Raw genomic sequence first — 18,452 nt, 5'->3', positions numbered from 1 at the left:
AGTATTTCTAGAGATATTTACCTTTTGTAATAAATTTTATCATGTGTTTTCTAAATTCAAGTGAAGATTCTTCTTTCCACTTATGTTTCTCATAAAAAAAGTGTATGTTGTTATTTTTCTTATCTCTTCCAGCCTTAAATTACAAACATTAGTTTACATAACACACTTTGGTTTGCATGTTACAAATTGACTTGCAAGCCAAACAACTGTATCGGTTTTAACTTTTATTTCACCATTGTTAGATATATTATTTTTATAGTATTTCTATATTTTATCTTTAGTTAGTTTGTTATTATTCTTTATTTGTATTTTGGGCTTAACTCATATATCTTCTATTATAATTAGAATATCCTATACATATATTCAACCCAATGGAGATTAATTCCATACATAGTTTTTCATTATATTCAGCAACTCTTGATATGTGTGTCAGTCTTAACTTGTGTGGTACCTTTGGAATGTGTGTCAAATTTAACATGTGTGCCACCAAATGTGCCCTAATCTAACTTATGTTCCACTATTTCCAAGCATGTTAATATGAACTTGTGTGCTAACCTTGACTTGCACAACACACTTTTAATGTGACATGATTATATGTTATCTTAGTTTTCATCAAGGTAATTCTTCAATTTTATACTCTCAACCTTCAAAATTCTAAGAGGTGTTCTTAGTCACCAACTACTGCCCTTATAATTACAAACCTCTCCACCATTCTTTTATTTGAACCACTCATATCTAGGAGAGTGGGTATTGTTATACAATCCTACATCTAACTTCTAACTAGTTCAATCACATTAAATTATTATCACTTTCCATCCCTAATTACATCGGTTATACCTAAGATAACACATTGTCACTATTTTCACTATCATTATAAAAAAATTAAGTTATTAAAATTATATTTACATCTTTACAACTTCCTAGTAATTTATATGAATCTTAGAAGATTGAAAGGATCTGAATCAACTCAAAATGATATTGAAGAAAAAGATTGCAAAAATACATCTCATGATAAATTAAATTTGTATTCACCAAAATTAATGAAAAGCAAGAATATTGTGCAAGAGAAATTATAAAATGAATTAAGATTTAGAATTTGAAAGAAAACAACCTTCATGATGAAACTCAAACAATAAATACAAAAAGATTTTTAAGAAAAATCATAAGAATAAAGACGAAGAATTGCGCCCATCATGAGCAAGATTAAAAGGAAAAACAAAGAAAAGCTAATAAGCAACAACAGTTGAGAGAGATTCGTTAAGCACTAAGAGGAATGGGACATCACATTAGTAGCTTCGACAGAACTAAGGTTCTACCGAACATGTTCTAACAATTCATCAAAGATGACAGGATCTTTAATCACTGCCTTTACACTAGAGTACATCTCATTTGAAGTAAATCCATCATCCTTAATGAAAAATAGATGTAAAACTTTCGTCATTTTCCAAAACAAATCCTTGCAATCTCTGGGAACTACACTTCCTTTTTCCTGCAAAATTAATCTCAGCAGTTCTATTCTCTTCTCCTCAGGAATACCCTTCAATTTTTCCATAGCATCTTCTGCAGTATTGTCATGAGCAATAGGCAAAGACAGTGCATTCAATTTCCCCTCCTCAGATTCTCTCTACAACAGAGAGGAAACATTAGTCACCATAAAGAGAGGAATGTAAATAAGCAGCACAGATGTATTACTTACCTTAAAACTGTGAATGTCATAAGCAGCACAGATATATGTATTACTTACCTTAAAACTGTGAATGTCATTAAGAAGACGACCACATGTACTCATGAGCTTATACAGATGATTCAACTCATGAGTTTCAGCATCTTCATTTGAAAGCTTAGGTCCTACAAGATAGAGGGCAGGACAATTGGACCTAAGGCAAATGATATGTATGCATTTTCCATATAATCATCAATTGTTGGCACAGTCTTTGTCCGCGCCCACTCGGCTTCTTTATACATTGACTGAATTAAATCCAACCACTGTAAAAAATAAACAAATTCAACCTATTGGTTAAGAAACTATTTTTACTTGGAGAACTCCAATGTAAATATTCATGCCATTGAAGTAATTTTTTCTTATATAAAAGCCAAACTAATATTTAACTAAAATAAAGAACAAGTCACTGTGTTAAGGTTTTGCAAGGACAATATTTCAAATGTCTGCATTGAAAATTAAATTCAAATGTAGGCACAAACAGGAAGAAATGTCTCACAATCTTGATATCAATGTTTTTCACATTTCGTCCTTGTCGCTTGACTGATTTCTCTCCAATCTCACAAACTGTGGAGTGAATTGCGGAAAATATAATCTTAACTGTCTCAGAACAACAAGCAGTGTTGATATCTACATCCCACCTTCAGTTTAATTGTAATAATATCACTGTTTGTGCATAAAATTTGTGATAGAATTTAGATAGAAATCAAGAGATGGCTGTTTCAAATAATAATAGGAACATACTTTTCAACTAGTTGAATAAGGTCAACTAGTTCCTTTTCAGAACCCCCAACATCAAAGAAATCATCAACAACTGTTGTGAGCACCCCATTTTTCGCCCATGATATGCGAGCATCAGAAAGTTCAGGGGGGAAAAGTGTAGCAGCAACAGAGAAGTAACAGTAGGCCAGTTTCTGCCTTGCAAATTGTAGTTGGTCTAATATGTTCTCAACAACCCATCTGCATATGGTAACGTAGTACATTTATATAACTTGAAAAAATGTGATATGACAGTTATGGGATGTGATGTGTAGTATGAAAGTTAGGTGAGTGGGTGTGTGTGTGTGTTAAGTAGGTATGACAGTTTTCTGATTCAGTGTGATAATATGCTGAATTTTTTCTGAAGGAGACTCCTTGTTTGGGATCAGACGTCACTTAGTATTTGTCCTACAAATTCTGATTCAAATCCTGAATTCTTTCAATAAAATATTATAGTTGGTGTGTTCAAACATTTGAATTTAACAAAATGATTGTTCCAAAGTTGAAATGTGAGTGTATACTATCTTTATGATGCATATGTGAATAAAATTTCTACACAATTAAGCATGAGTAGTAACATCGACAAAAGAATCCAGATTCCTCAATGACATCAAGCCAAAAGAGAAAGCATGAATGAGGGAGGAATATACACTTAACTCTTTGTGGTTAGCACTAACAAACCTTAAGCTATAATGAATTGATTATGATATTTCTCTATGGATCTCTGACTAAATGTATATCTTTGAAAAATTGAGGAGAGAAAAAGAAAAGAAAGACATGCCTGGAAAGCTGTTTCAACTCTTCAATGTGTATTGATTGGCAGATATTGAAGTCTTCAACTGCTAGCTTTAGAATTTCTTGGTTTGCAAGATTGCATGATCTGGATTATACTAACAATCAATAATTTGATCTCTAAAACGAGAAACGAACAAGCAGAGGACCACCTATACGATGATTTTAAAATTCTTGTTTCTTCTACATTGTAGTACTCCATTGATCTCCTGTTTAACAACCGCTCCAAATTTGCATGATAAGGAAAATTAAGAACATCTTTTACCTAAAATACAAAAAAAAAAAAAAGAAAAAAAAAAGAAAAAAAAAACCTCACCACTTTAAGAAAAGATTATAAAGATTGTAAAAAACTAGAAAACTAAAGTTTTTGAAAGAACAAAAGAAGAAACTACCTCTTGGTCGACATAACTACGAAGCTTATCAGCATATAATCTGTGAGGGGATGATTCCTGCTTCAGAAGCTGTTTCGTCCACAAACTCTGTCTCACCAAAATTGATTCATCAGGATGTATAATGGCTTGTGAAGCCCTATAAAGCTCTATAACAGCACCAACATCCTTCAGGTACCCTTTCAAGGAGTCAGCAAATTTATCTTCAGAATATTGATAAAATGGATCTGCGAAGATACACATACAGATTAGCTTACTTGGTCTTGATCTAAAAGGTAAAAACTTTGAACTGCTTGAATGTTACAAATGATCCAACCTGAAGATACATCATAGCCATTGAGACGCAAGATACAAAATGCCATTGCACAGGTGGTGGGATCTAAGAATATATCTTCCACTACTTGCACCCAAAGGCTGTTTATTTTTTTCAGAGTTATTCAAGAAATACAATTTGGAAACGTACCTGCATTTCCAAATTATTCTAGTACAGATTGGAGGTAACCAAGACATTCAGCACATTCTTAAGGCGCTGAAAAACAGCTGCTGTTGTAGCAGGTGAATTAAACAAAGATCCGTTGTTTTTTTGATATTTCAAGATTGTTTTACAATCTTGTGAATGCTGCATTCCTTCTGAAACATATGCTTGATATGCTCTCCACCCTTCTGAATTGCTTTGTTTACCTCTGTGGATGATTACACCACAAAGATGTCAGATTGAGAAAGTTAAGCAAAACGATAAACAGAATGTCTCTACTAAATTCTTGGAATCATAAAGTTATTTAAAGGATCTCAAAAATGAGAAATATTTTTTAGACAGGAAAAAAAATCTTTAAAGACATCTAAAATTCTACCTTTGCAGTTCTATTTCTCTCTTTTGGATCATTGTATCCAAGATAGTAGCTCCAATTGGAAGATTAATGCCCAAATTTTGTGCATATTCTATTAAATAAGGAAAATTGATACCAAACCCTATTGGAAGGTGCTGCTTCTCATCCTTGATTGAGGTAATGTTTGACTGAATAAACTGAAGACCTGGAGGAATATCAGGAAACTTCATTTATGTAGCAGCAGAGAAAACAATGGTTAGAAGAGTAAAGTACCCCTGTTAATTTGATCTTCTCCAACACCCCATTGCTTTAGAGCAAGGATGCATGCTAAGGTAGATAAGAGAGCATCATTCATTAGTAATGGATGGTGATCAGGAAGACCCCTCGAACCATCTAAGTGTTGATTAGCCAACAACCAATTTAAGCACTGAGGGAAAAGTGGGCTATGAGGAGAAGCTGGAGAGGTTATCATTGCCACCCAAGCTGTATCATATGAAGAAACCGATAGTTCAACCTTCTTGAACAATTTCCTGATTCTGTCTTTTAAGTCTACAAGGCACTGCAAGCAGTAAAATATATATTTTATTCCCTCAAATTTTTAAATAGGGTCTACTACTGCAAGTGTGGTTTCAATGTCGAGGTTTATGCAGTCTTTTCAATTGTATCATGACCTCTATTGCAACTGCAATTTTCTTTTTTTGGCAATATTAAGCATCACAATGAAACCTACAATTGCAGAACAAGTTATTCCAAAAAGTAATTCTCCCATAGCCAATCCATGAGTAAGTCCTTTAGACTAAACTCGTCATTTTCTTTTGATCTAAAAGATAAAGATAAGTTACTCAATAGAACTATTTGATTGAAAAACAATCAAAATAAGGAGTGATTCTTTTAAGGTTACTCTCAGATTAACCTTATTTCTCCTCTCTTTCTCTATCTATAATTATATAATATAAGCACATGCATGCCATACCCAGGATGTATTATCCATTTTCTCCTTCACATATGATGCAGTCACCAAAGAATCTGTTGAAAAGGAAATAAATATTAGAGAGAGGAGATAAGCATAGTTTCATATGCACACAAGACAGGAGCCATCCCAAGTTGAAAAAAGAGAGAGAGAGAGACAGAGAGAGGAGAAAAAGAAGTCAAATATTTAATTTGGATAGAATATATGGACACTGCAACTCGCTATAAGCAGAAAGGAAACATATATCCTTTAGGTTTTGTTATATCATTTCCCAATTTTCATTTGAGTATGTATACAAAAAACAAAGAAATTCACTTTTCTATTTATCCCTTTTCCTTAATTTAACAACGTCATATAACCATTTTCCTCTTCATACTGAAGAAAACAAACAAAGAATCAAGCAAGCAAGCAATAAACTTCCCAATTCCAGCCAGCAATTCACAAACCCAAAATCACATTTGAGAAAGTTTGCCACTACGATTCCAAATAAGCAACAATACAAAACAGAAGGATAAACGAAACAAAAAGCGTTGTCTCATTTAAGCAAGTCAACAAACTTAGTCCAAACCAATGGAAGAGTAATAAGCTGAATTCAAGACCAGTTCAGAGAAAATGGAAAAGCATTTTACTTTAGCAACAGTAAAATTTGAACCTATAAAATTGACACTTTGACTGAATCTAATCAATTCCACGAATTTTCTAAACAGGAATGACAGCTTCACAATTATTACAAGCATCTTGTGAGGAAGCATCAGAAGCAGCTATAGTGAATGCTATATATACTACTACTAACTTTTGCACTTCAGTTGGTCCAGTCTTATAGCCACCCTTGGTTGGCTTGCCCCAAGGAGTGAGAGATCCTCTTCCCCATTTTCCACCACTCTTGCTTTTGCCCTCTCCTCCCCCATGAGGATGATCTACGGGGTTCATAGCCACTCCTCGAACAACAGGTCTTCGACCAAGCCATCGTCTTTGTCCGGCCTTCTTAAGCTTGCGATCCCCATGGCTTGGATTAGACACAACACCAATGGTGGCCCTACACCGAGAATCAATTAACTTTTTAACACCAGAGGGCATATGGATTAAACGATATGCTGATGTGGGCTCTTTCAAGATCTTTGCACTAGTTCCTGCAGCTCGGACAAGCTTGCCACCTTGCCCTGGGTTCAATTCAATGTTGTGAATGATTGTTCCAATTCGCATTGCAGACAGTGGCATGCAACTCCCAANTCGTGAGTTTATGTCAGAATACATCATTTGATTCACTATACTCTCTGGCGTTCTTTGAGCACTGGTGTTTGTCACCCCTGTGAAAAAGGCAGAAATGCATGTAAGTAAACTCCAGCGAAAGAAACAAGGGCAGCATAGAAGCCATAATTTCCATTTTGGATAGCATTTAGCTCATAGACAAAGTAAAATGTTCAGATTTCTCACCCAATGTTCTGTTTTCTTTAATTTTAAAACGTAACCCATATGAATTTTCTTTGGTTCCTCTTCTAACAAGTGTACCTAATGCCACCTAAAACAACATTATTTTGCACTAGAGCATGAACAAAGCTATTACTTTACTTGACAGTGTTTATATACGATGATTTCTTAAGCCGCCACTAAACAACATTGAAAACAATACGGCTTTATTAGTATAAGGCTAGGGTGTAAAGCAATCTAAGTAATTTGTGCAAAGCTATGTAACTAAACTGAAGAGCAGTCACAAAAAGAAACCCAAAGTAGGGGAGACTTTTTCCAATATTTTCTCCATCTTGCACCATTTGTACAAATACTACGAAGCTAATGTTCTTGTTGCTGAGAATTAAAGGAGAAAGGAGAAACGAATGTACCAGTAGAGAATCGGCGAAGAGTATTGGTAAACAAATTGAGTGATGAAGCAGTTCGACTTCTGTACAGTGACACGGCCATTTCAAAAATGCAATGCCTACAAATTCAATGTCCATTTGTTTAAGCTTACAAATATTGATTGTCGATAATGTAAAGCAAAATTGACATTTATAAAGGTTTTATGCTTAGGAGTGGGCAAACTGAACTATTTGCATTGTATTATAACCAATTATAGTTAACTATATAATAATTAAAAAAAACTAAATTGAACTAAAAAAGTAGTTGAAAAGAACTTTAGTTCAGTTACACTAATACAGTTCAGTAAACTGATTTAGTTCAAAGCCACACTGTTCATCTCACGCAACGCCTTCGTCCTCCGCTGGTTCCCCTTCCTACTCCCCTATCACGTCGCCCCCTAGCGTCTCCCCTTCTCCAACCTCCTCCTCCTCCTCCCCCGCTGCGCCCACCTCCTTGCCATCTCCGTCACCGACAACTCCTCCGCCAACTTCTCCCTCGACCACACCCCCCTCAGCCACCCCGACCTCTTCTCACCCCCTCCCTCGCCGTCCACGGCATCCTTCCTCGACTACTCTCTCTTCGACGGCGACTCCCGCTCTCGCCCTCTCCCCCACCGGCAACTCGGAACTCAGGTGCGTCCTCCTCCGACTCCCGCCTCAAACGCGTCGTTTTGCTCCCCCCTCTTCTCCTTCGTTCTTCCACGGCTACTATACCAAGGTTTTTCAATCTCTTTCGAAAGGGTAAGGGAAAAACGTACCTTTGGGTTGCAGATTTGCTTCTCTTTCCAACGACGGCAGAGTGCCGTGATATACAAGTCACAACAACAATAAAACTCTTGTACTGGTTGTAGAAGTTGGTCATGTCCACGACAAGGTCCTTGATCACGAACATGTGCGGCAACGGCGTTATGGTGGAGGCCGTCGATGCGGACGGAATCTTGGTGAGACAAGCGAGGCCGTACCGTCAATGTTCATGGCGCAGGAGCCGCAGATTCCCTCGCGGCAGGAGCGGCGGAAGGTGAGGGTGGGATCGATCTCGTTTTTTATCTTGATGAGCGCGTCCAGGACCATGGGCCCGCACTCCTTCAGGTTGATCTGGTAGTCCTTCAGCTCCGGTTTCGACGGGTTCTCAGGGTTCCACCGGTAGATTTGGAAGGTCTTCAGGGAGGTCGTGTCGCGGGCCTTCGGCTCCACCTGCTGGGCCTGGGCCTTCGACGCGTGGGCCCGGATGAATGCCAGCTTGAACGCCGGCGAAGACGGCACCCGCTGCGCCGCTCTCTTCAGCAACCCCGTCGCCGCCATCGAAACGAGAAGGTTGGAAGTGAAGGGAATGTAATGCGTGAAGCCTTGTTCCTATGTTATGACCCAATTGCGTTATCAATGGGCTCTTCTGGTGGAAATTCATAGGGATTGATTTCTTGCCCTTATATATATATGTTGTTAATTTATTACTTATATTTAAATTAATTAATATCAACTTATTACGGAGTTTTATTTGAGAACGTATTTATTTAGACAAACCTCTCTTGTTACTCTTTCTCTAACACCACCTTTTTTCATTAATTATAATATCTTACTCCAAGAATTATTAAAGTTCTTTTGTTTATTTAATATTTTGTTAAAAACTTATGTAATTTTATTCTTTTCATAATGAGATTTTTATAATTTTAAATTACTATTGTTATTCTGATTTTAATTTTTTTTGTAAAAAATTATGTAACCAATACGTGAACAAGTAAAATACAATTGAAATGAAATATTATATATATATATATATATATATATATATATTAAATATAGAATGCAAATTAAATATACATTTCATACTTATCAATTATCGTATAAATGCTTAATTTTTTAGTTGAGAAATAATAAAAAGTATAGTAAAACTGCTATTAATCCAACCTTCTACTTTCATCCCTATTTCTTTCTCACATCCTTTATATTAATTTTTAATTTATTAAAAATAACACATTTTTTTTTTTGTGTTTTAACTCTTTTTTTCATCAAATGCGTGTTGTCAGAATTTTTGAAATATAATAAAAGATAATAATAATTTGACAATATTTTTTTAACAATATTTTAACATTGTCGTGTGTAATAGCCTAAAAATAAGTCTAAAAGAGGCTGATGGGAGTCTTAAAGGAATAAACCAAGTTTTTACATTAAAATAAAAACTAATTTGAAGAGTATCTAATTCATTTCCTAAATACATTTCTCTCTCTAACATTCTACTCTTCCACTTTCTCCATCTTCTCTCTAGATCAATCTTTGAATGAGTCATCCATATCATAATCAGAAGAAGCTTAGGACATCCTGTTGTGGTAGACTCAAATTCCATCCGATCAATTTCTCCATTTTTCCTCCGGTAAGTCATCCTCCATGTTTTGTGCAATGTTAGGGTTATAATCATGTAGCAAGTCTTGTTGCATGTAGCCATTGTATTTTCTTCCTAATTCTAGCCTCAATTTCATTCTAAAGTTTGTTCTTCCTCATCAATTGATGAATTGTAGGTCTTTTAAATTTCTGGTGGTGCAAGAGTTATTTAAATTGTCCAATAACTTGAGTTGCTCGGGTTAGAGGTAAGGGAAGCTGGGATGTCGGTTGTTCTATTAAAATTCTTGAATGCATGATTTAGATTTATTTAGAACTTTGAAAGAATGCATGTGAAGTTGGTGTGTAGAAATTTGAATTTTTTTGTTAATATGAAGATTTGTGATTTTGCCTATTTGAGAATATGTTGGTGGTTTGTCTTATTATGAATTTTGAATTTGGATGTTGATGAACTGGCCTTGATGCAATGCTATGATGATATGGAGTGGATAGATGGAATGGGTTCTGTTACACAGTCTAAAATGAGATAGTCCATTCAATTATTGTAGTATTAGGACCTATGAAGAGAACCAAAGTAGTCAAAAGTTGAATTGGGGATTTCAGGTTGTTCTAGCTAGTTTAGGTAGCCTAAGTAAGTCAATTTTGACCTATTAGAAGTGCTGAAAGTGTTAAAAACAGTTCTTAAGTAGTAGATTTAGAAATTCGTACCTAGGTTGATGAAATTGGGGATTTTGAGTGTAAAACAATGCATAATCACTAGATGATTAGGTTAGCAAGTGTTAGAATCCATTAGACAAGTTCAATTCATCACATAGATCGAGTTTTGAGTGCTAGAAATTCACCAAAAGGCCTAAAACGAAACTTAAGGGTGTGAGTTTTTCCAAATCTGCAAAATCTGCAGAAAATTCTGCATAATCCACACCTGGGCACCCCAAAAGGGCGTTGGGCGCCCTTTGATTCGACGTTTGCTAGATATATGGCGCCCGGGCACCTTTTCCTGCTGCTGCTTTTGTTTTTGATAGTTTGTGGGGTTCCGTATGTCCGTTTTGGACGTTCTTTAGGTCGTTCTGGAGGGTTTTTTACCCTTCCAGAGCTATTGGTGAGGGTCTCCAAGCTGTTTGAATTACTTAAGTATTGATAATTAAAAGTCATAAAGAAATTTGTGTTAATAAGTGATGGTTTTGTGAAAATATGTAATGTATGAGTTGTTTTATGACATGGTTGATGTTGAGTGATGATGTATGGGTTTGGTATGAGACAATATAGTAAGAATGCACTTAAATGACTATGAAATTTTATGTTTGATGAATCAAAGTGGTTTATGAGGTACATTATTGATTCAAGAGGAATATCATGTGATTTAAAATGGTAAATTATAGTTTGAAAGCATGTATGTTCAAAGTATGGTTATTAGACGTAATTCCATGATCCTCAAGGGAGGTTACATGGTGGTGTCCTGTAGTTTGTTGTGATTGACCATATGAATGGTCAGAGTGTTACCAATAAGGAGTATTGGTAAAACCTGAAGATGTGTTTTAATGATGCTGCAACTTGTAGATTTGGATGTAGTAGGAAAATATTTAAATGTTAAAATTTTGAAATCTTTTGCATGATACAGGATTATGAAATGTTCAGGATGCAACAGGGTGAAACCATCGCTGATGTGCAAAAACGCTTCACACATATCGTCAACCATCTTTTTGGCTTAGGTAAGAAATTTGAAACTGATGAATTAAATGTTAAAATTTTGAAATCTTTGAACAGGATGTGGCAACCAAAGGTTATTGCGATAATCGAGTCTCAAGACTTGACGTCCATGCCTATGGTTGTGCTTTTTGGAAAGTTGAGAGAGCACGAGCTCGAGTTGAATAGACTAAGTGTTGAGGATGCCCAAGGAAAGAGGAAAATATTGGCCTTCAAAACTGAAAATTCTAAAGGCACAAGTTCAGAAAAGGATGAGGAATCTGAAGATGAAGACTCAGACGACGATGATATGATTCACATGTTCAAAAAATTCAACAAGTTCATGAAATTGAAAGGCAATGAACAATTTAAAAAGGATCGAAAGAAGAAACATAGATCTTCTTCAAATTATAGGTGTTATGGTTGCAGAGAAAAAGGACACGTTAACGGGGATTGTCCAAACCTTAAAAAGGGTGAAGAAAAGAAGTCATTCAAGAAAAAGAATGTTTATATTGCTTGGAATGATAATGCTTCAATCACTTCTTGTTCAAGTGATTCTGTTGAAGAAGCGAACTTATGTTTAACAACTATTGTTGATGACACTGCAAGCCAAGTAAGTTGCTCTAGCCTTGACACTAGTNAATTTGATGNACAAAAGGCTTTTCTTNAACTGCTTGATGAATCTGAGAAATTGAATGTTGCTCATAAAAATTTGAAAAAGGAATTTAAGAAATTGCAAATTAAATATGAGAAGNCATTAGATGAAAAAGAAATTTTGAGAAATAAAATTTGCAACTTAGAAATGAAAGAGTCTTCAAATGTTGAACATCNCGTTGAATGTCTTTCATGTAAGAGTCATATGCTTTATATTGATATTCTGGAAAATATGCTTGAAGTTGCAACTAGAAATAATAATGAAATGCCTATACCTATTAAAAAGGTTTATAAAAACAAAAGGGTTTTTAAAAGGAAGAACAAAATTAAAAGAACTCGAAGAGTATGGGTTGAAAAAGGAACTGTTTGTTATAGGAACTCAAATGTTGTCTCATGTTTTTACTGTATGAGAAAGGGGCACACTTCTAACAAATGTAGAATCAAACATTTTGATATTCCTAATGGAAAATATGCTTGGATTCCTATTATTAAGTAATCTGCCTCTAACATCAAAGGACCCAAATGAGATTATGGGGACCAAAACTCTATTGTTTTGTTTTGCCGGTGAAATTTCTAAAGGAAAAGAAAGCTCTATGGTATCCTGGTATTTTTTTTAAGAGCTTTGAAATAATTTATGAATGTGATATGTATCTTAGGTTGAAAATTTGGTCCAAATCTCTGTTTTTCGGAAATTAACGTTAATAATCGATTACCAAAGGGTCATAATCGATTATCTCGGCCTAAAAACATGACCCTTAGATTAATGTTGTGGTGACAAAATCCTAACCATTGGTTAAGGAGGTGCCACTAGTATATATAGGGGTGATTGGATAATTTGTAATCAAGCCAAATAAGAAGCCAACATCTACAACAACTAAGACAACTACAACACTTCTTTCAACTACTACTTCTACATTCTACTATCTCCATATTTTCTCTACATTTTCTCTACCTCATCAACTACTCCTTTCACAACCTTACAATACTAACAGTGGTACCAGAGCTACGTTCGATCACCTACTGGGCGTAGATAAAATTTTCAACTACCGTAAACAAAACTATAACTTCATTTTGTACTACCTCCAAAATCTTTTCTCAACTCATGGCAACTACCAATCAAACATCATCAATTTCAGTACCTACTTTCACAGGAGAAAATTATGATTTCTGGAGTGTCAAAATGATGACATTCTTCCGCTCTCAAGATTTATGGGACATCATAGAAGAAGGATTCACTATTCCAGAAGACACCTCCACTCTTACTGCAGCTCAAAAGAAGGAGTTGAAGGAAAACATGCATAAAGATTCAAGGGCTTTATTTGTTCTTCAACAAGCAGTTGATGACACAATTTTTCCAAGGATAATTGGTGCCACCAGTGCAAAGCTAGCTTGGAACACAATACAAGAGGAGTTTCAAGGAAGTGACGAGGTACGCAATGTTAAACTTCATTCTCTAAGACGAGAGATTGAATAAGTAGAATGAAAGAATCTAAGACCATCAAAGACTACTATTCTAGAATAAAAGAAATAGTTAGTCACATGAGAGCCTATGGGGAAAATATTCTTGACAAAAAGATCGTTGAGAAAATTTTAATTTCTATTCCCCAAAAATATGATGCAATCGCAACTGCGATTGAACAAACAAAAGATTTAGCTACATTATCAGTAACACAACTAATGGGCTCTCTTGAAGCTTATGAACAAAGATTGAAAAGGCATGAAGAAGACTCGGTTGAAAATGCCTTTCAATCAAAACTAAAATTGCAGTCTCAGAAAGAATGTGAAGGAAATAAAAGTAAAGGAGAAATGTCTAGAAATAAAGAAAATTCTAGAAGCTTCTCTATGACTCATCAAGGAAAATATCCTCCATGTGGCATCTGTAAAAGGACAAGTCACTTGGAAAAGGATTGTCGGCATCATGGAAAACCTCAATGCCACTATTGCAAGAAATTTGGTCACATAGAAAAGTATTGTCGTAATAAAAATAAGCATCAAGCAAACTTTGCAGAAGAAGATAATCAGGAGAAACTCTTATTCTACGCCAATCAAGAATCTCCTAGTGGAGAAGGAAGTTGGTACTTGGATAGTGGATGCAGCAATCAGATGGCGAAAGATCAAAGCATCTTCAAAGACATTGATATATCTGTCAATGTCAAAGTTCGGCTAGGAAATGGCACCACAGTGGAGTCTCGAGGCAAAGGAACTGTCATGGTGGAGACAAAGAAAGGTACAAAATTCATCAAGGATGTTTTACTAGTTCCTAATCTTAAAGAGAATCTTTTAAGTATTGGCCAAATGATGGAGAATGGATATTCTCTTCATTTTGAGAAAGATACATGCAAAAATTATGATAGTAAAATGATAGAAATTGGCCAAGTAAAAATGGAGAAGAGAAATAGAAGCTTTCCTATAAGCTTCAAACCTGGAACTAATATTGCCATGAAAGTAGAAGTTGATGACTCAGGGCTTTGGCATAGGAGATTTGGCCACTTCAACACACATGCCTTAAAGCTTCTATATCAGAAAAACATGATGAGAGATCTTCCATTCTTGAAGGAGAATAATGAATCGTGCGAAGGATGTCTCCTCAGAAAACAACACCGATTACCATTCTCGACTGACAAAGCATGGAGAGCAAAAGACTTATTGGAGTTGATTCATACCGATGTTTGTGGACCAATGAGAACGCCTTCACGTCACAACAACAGATATTTCATCCTCTTCATTGATGACTTCTCTAGAATGACATGGGTCTATTTCTTAAAGGCAAAGTCAGAAGTCTTCGACATATTCAAGAAATTCAAGGCCTTTGTTGAGAAGCAAAGTGGAAAGTAGATAAAAGTACTTAGACTTGATCGTGGCAAGGAGTACACATCTCACGAGTTTGACAAATTTTGTGAAGATGAAGGCATAGAGCGACAACTTACAGTTGCATATACTCCATAACAAAATGGCGTGTCAGAGAGAAAGAATCGCACGGTTANGGAGATGACAAGATCAATGCTAAAAGAGAAAAACATGCCTAACATTTTTTGGGCTGAAGCAGTCTACACTGCAGTTTACATTCTAAACAGATGTCCAACTAAGGCAGTCCAAGACAAGACTCCTATTGAAGCTTGGAGTGGGAGAAAGCCATCAGCAAAACACTTACGAGTATTTAGGCCTATCTGCTACATACATGTTCCTGATCAAAGGAGGCACAAGCTTGAAGACAAGACTATACAAGGAATATTCTTGGGATATAACACACAGCCAAAAGGCTATCAAGTCTACAACCTACAAACAAAAAAGCTCATCATTAGTCGAGATGTTGAAGTTGATGAAAATGCTTCTTGGAATTGGGAAGAAGAAAAAGTCGTTAAAAGCTACATTCTACTTCCAGTGCAGCAATCTCAAGAAGAAACTCAAGAAGAAGCAGAAAATCTAGGTACGCTTTCTCCACCTCCATCCACAACAACAAGATTCTTCCCCTGAATCTAGTCCAAGAAGAGTAAGATCTTTGGCAAACATATATGAAACTTGCAATATGGCCATGATTGAGCCTAACTGTTATGAAGAAGCATCAAAGCAAGAAGTATGGGTCAAGGCTAAGGAAGAAAAGATTAAAATGATTGAGAAGAATAACACTTGAGAACTCGTAAATTGCCCTCATGGAAAAGACATCATAGGAGTGAAATGGATATATAAAACAAAACTTAATCCTGATGGAACTATACAAAATCACAAAGCAAGATTGGTCGCTAAAGGCTACTCACAACAACCAGGAATAGACTACAATGAGACATTTTCTCCAGTTGCTCGCTTAGATACAATTAGAGTCTTAATAGCTCTTGCAGCACAAAAAGGATGGAACATTGATGAAGGGTGAAAAACAGTTATTTTCATATGTCAAATTGGACCAAATTACACCCTTTACTACTCGGAATGAGCTTAGAATCAAGCAAAACTCAATAAATGAGTCTAGAGAGAGTCAAAAGTTATTTTTAGCGATTTTATGCTTATTTTGCATTGTTTTGTAGATAATTTGAGAAAAGTAAGAATGGAGTTAAAGATACATGTCGTTGACTCAAGAAAAGAGCAAAAAAATGAAGTTTTGAAGTGCTTCCTTGCTTGCTACCCGATTAATTGATTGTTTTTGAGTTATTGACCATTCTGCACACAAACTGCTTGATAAAAGGCATTGTGTTGCTGTCAGTTTGGCTGCAATTTGCTGGCACTTTAGTGTTGTATATCGTGGCTAATAGGTGTGGCTGAATAGGTGAATTATAACTCAGATTGATTACCACAAGTGGAAGCATCAAAGAAGGTTCAATGATGAGGAAGCAAGCTTGAGAAGTGACTCTCGGAGAAAGAAGTTTGCTATTCATTTCAGCAGAAAGTCTTTACTATATTCCAAAAGTATCAATACAAGCCATGCTTAGGAGGATTTATAGGCTACCTCTCGGCTACAAGCATGGAAAAGGCCTAGATCCACAATTTACGGATCTAGTGCCATGTCAACATACATGTGCTAAATGTGTGGCTTTCTAGAAGCCCTTATTAAACACGTGAAATTAAACTACAAAGGAAAATTTGCGCATATGGAGGGAGGTCTCATAATGCAGCCCCTATGTTGATAATCACACCCCTCCTTATGTAGCAATGTCCATTTTACCCCTCTCCATGTTCTTGGGTTGTTCTTTTATTTGGTGGGCTTGGGCCCCGCGTATCACCATCGGACCCTTTCGGGTAGGATTGAACATTACATCATTGTGTATCTTTGATGTAAGGAACTCCTATAAATGAAGGAATGAGCTGTGAGATGAATTACTCTCCAAATCGTATTTTCTATACTTATATCTTCAGTTGATATCTTTGTTGGTTAATCTATTATAGTGTTATCTATATCGAATAACGAAAAATATCGAAGACCCTAAAAATCCTTTATAACGTGATAATGGAAACTATATTGAGCTATGGAAAAAACATTGTTGTCGAAAGAAATATACTATATGCATTTTAAAAAGTACAAAAATATAATTATAATGCAAAATAGGTATATTCTGTGGGATGCTCTTGAATTGTCCTGGTCATTGGGCATTATTATTACTGAAAATAGGTATATTTTTTTAGAAAATACAAAAGTGGAGAAGAAAAAAAATAAAAAATGGAGGTGGTATTTGACAAAAATAATTTGAAAAAAAGAAAAAATTCATGCAATCTGCAGAGGCTAGCGGTGACCAACAACAAGGGCGATTTGCAGCGGCAGTGACCAGCGAGGAGGGCGATTGGTGAGTGATAAGCTGTCGTTGAAGCTATCAAATTAATACTACTTTTCAAGGCAACTTCGATATTGCCTAGTAGTATTCAAGAAAGTAGATAGGGCTAAAGTAACCCTAAGTCGTCTCCCAACGAACACGGAATTGCTTTCGAATATCTGACTCTTATGAATGCTATGCAATGCTTATGAGTAAAAGTGAGAATGTTTAAAGAATGTTGTAGAACAAAGAGGAAACTTAAAAACAATTATGTAGAAACGAGCTAATTCCACTGTTTTTCCAAAATAGATTCATCATCGGTTACTCACAGATCATTGTTCAATTGATTATTGCTTAAGTTTCAAATTAATTAAAGTACATTCTTAATTAATTTAAGGGCGATCATGCAGTTAAAAAAAGTACATTCTTAATCAAATGCAAGACCTTTTTAGATTATTCACAACAAATTCAACCAAAGTACATTCTCAATCAAATTTATTGTGTTTAATTGATAACGGTTGAAAAACCGTTATTTTCATATGCTATTTTGGACTAAATTACGCCCTTTACTGCTTAGAATAAGCTTAGAATCAAGTAAAACTCAATAAATGAGTCAGTCGAGAGTCAAAAGCTGTTTTTAGCGATATTATGCTTGTTTTGCATCAAAATCGATAGATATTAAGATTGGGGATGAAGATGAAGGTCATAGACTCAAGAAAAAGGAAGAAAACCGAAGAAAAGAAGAGTCTAGGGACTGCCTGGCGGTAGACCCCTGGCGGTCAGATGGGAGAGCAGAGGACACCGGGCGGCAGACCCCTGATGCCGGGCGGTTTTGCGGCACAAGGCCAACCGCTGGGCGATAGACCCCCACCGCCGGGCGACAAAGTGTGACGCCGGGCGGTGGTCAGCTGGGCTTGGGCCTATTTTTCTGATGCACTGCTCACTTATAAATAGCCTTGTTACGAATTCCAATTCATTCTTTTGACAGAGGAAGGTGGCCAGACCTACTTTTCACTCTCTGGAGAGGATCTCTTGGTTGAGGCGGCGGCGACGACGATGGTGGTGGAGGTGGTGTTGGAAGTGGTGGTGGCGGCGATGGCGGCGACGACGACGGCGGTTGTAGTGGCGGTGGCGGTGGTGTGGCCGACAATGGTGGTGGTGGTGGTGGTTTTGGGGGTGTTTGTGGTAACAGCTACGGCGGCGGCAGTGGTGGTGTAGGAGGTGGTCGTGGTTG

General features: G+C 36.2%; 2 pseudogenes; both read right to left on the bottom strand.

Moving 5' to 3' along the window:
* Positions 1 to 1,219: 1,219 nt before the first annotated feature.
* LOC106778233 lies at positions 1,220 to 5,585 on the bottom strand (annotated as a pseudogene).
* Positions 5,586 to 5,970: 385 nt separating this feature from the next.
* On the bottom strand, positions 5,971 to 8,702 carry LOC106778240 (annotated as a pseudogene).
* Between the last annotated feature and the right edge of the window lie 9,750 nt (positions 8,703 to 18,452).

Source organism: Vigna radiata, unplaced genomic scaffold (genome assembly GCF_000741045.1).
Source record: "Vigna radiata var. radiata cultivar VC1973A unplaced genomic scaffold, Vradiata_ver6 scaffold_247, whole genome shotgun sequence".
NCBI classification, from domain to species: domain Eukaryota; kingdom Viridiplantae; phylum Streptophyta; class Magnoliopsida; order Fabales; family Fabaceae; genus Vigna; species Vigna radiata.
Note: the sequence above shows the minus strand (reverse complement) of the source record. Positions and strands in the feature narration are given on the sequence as shown.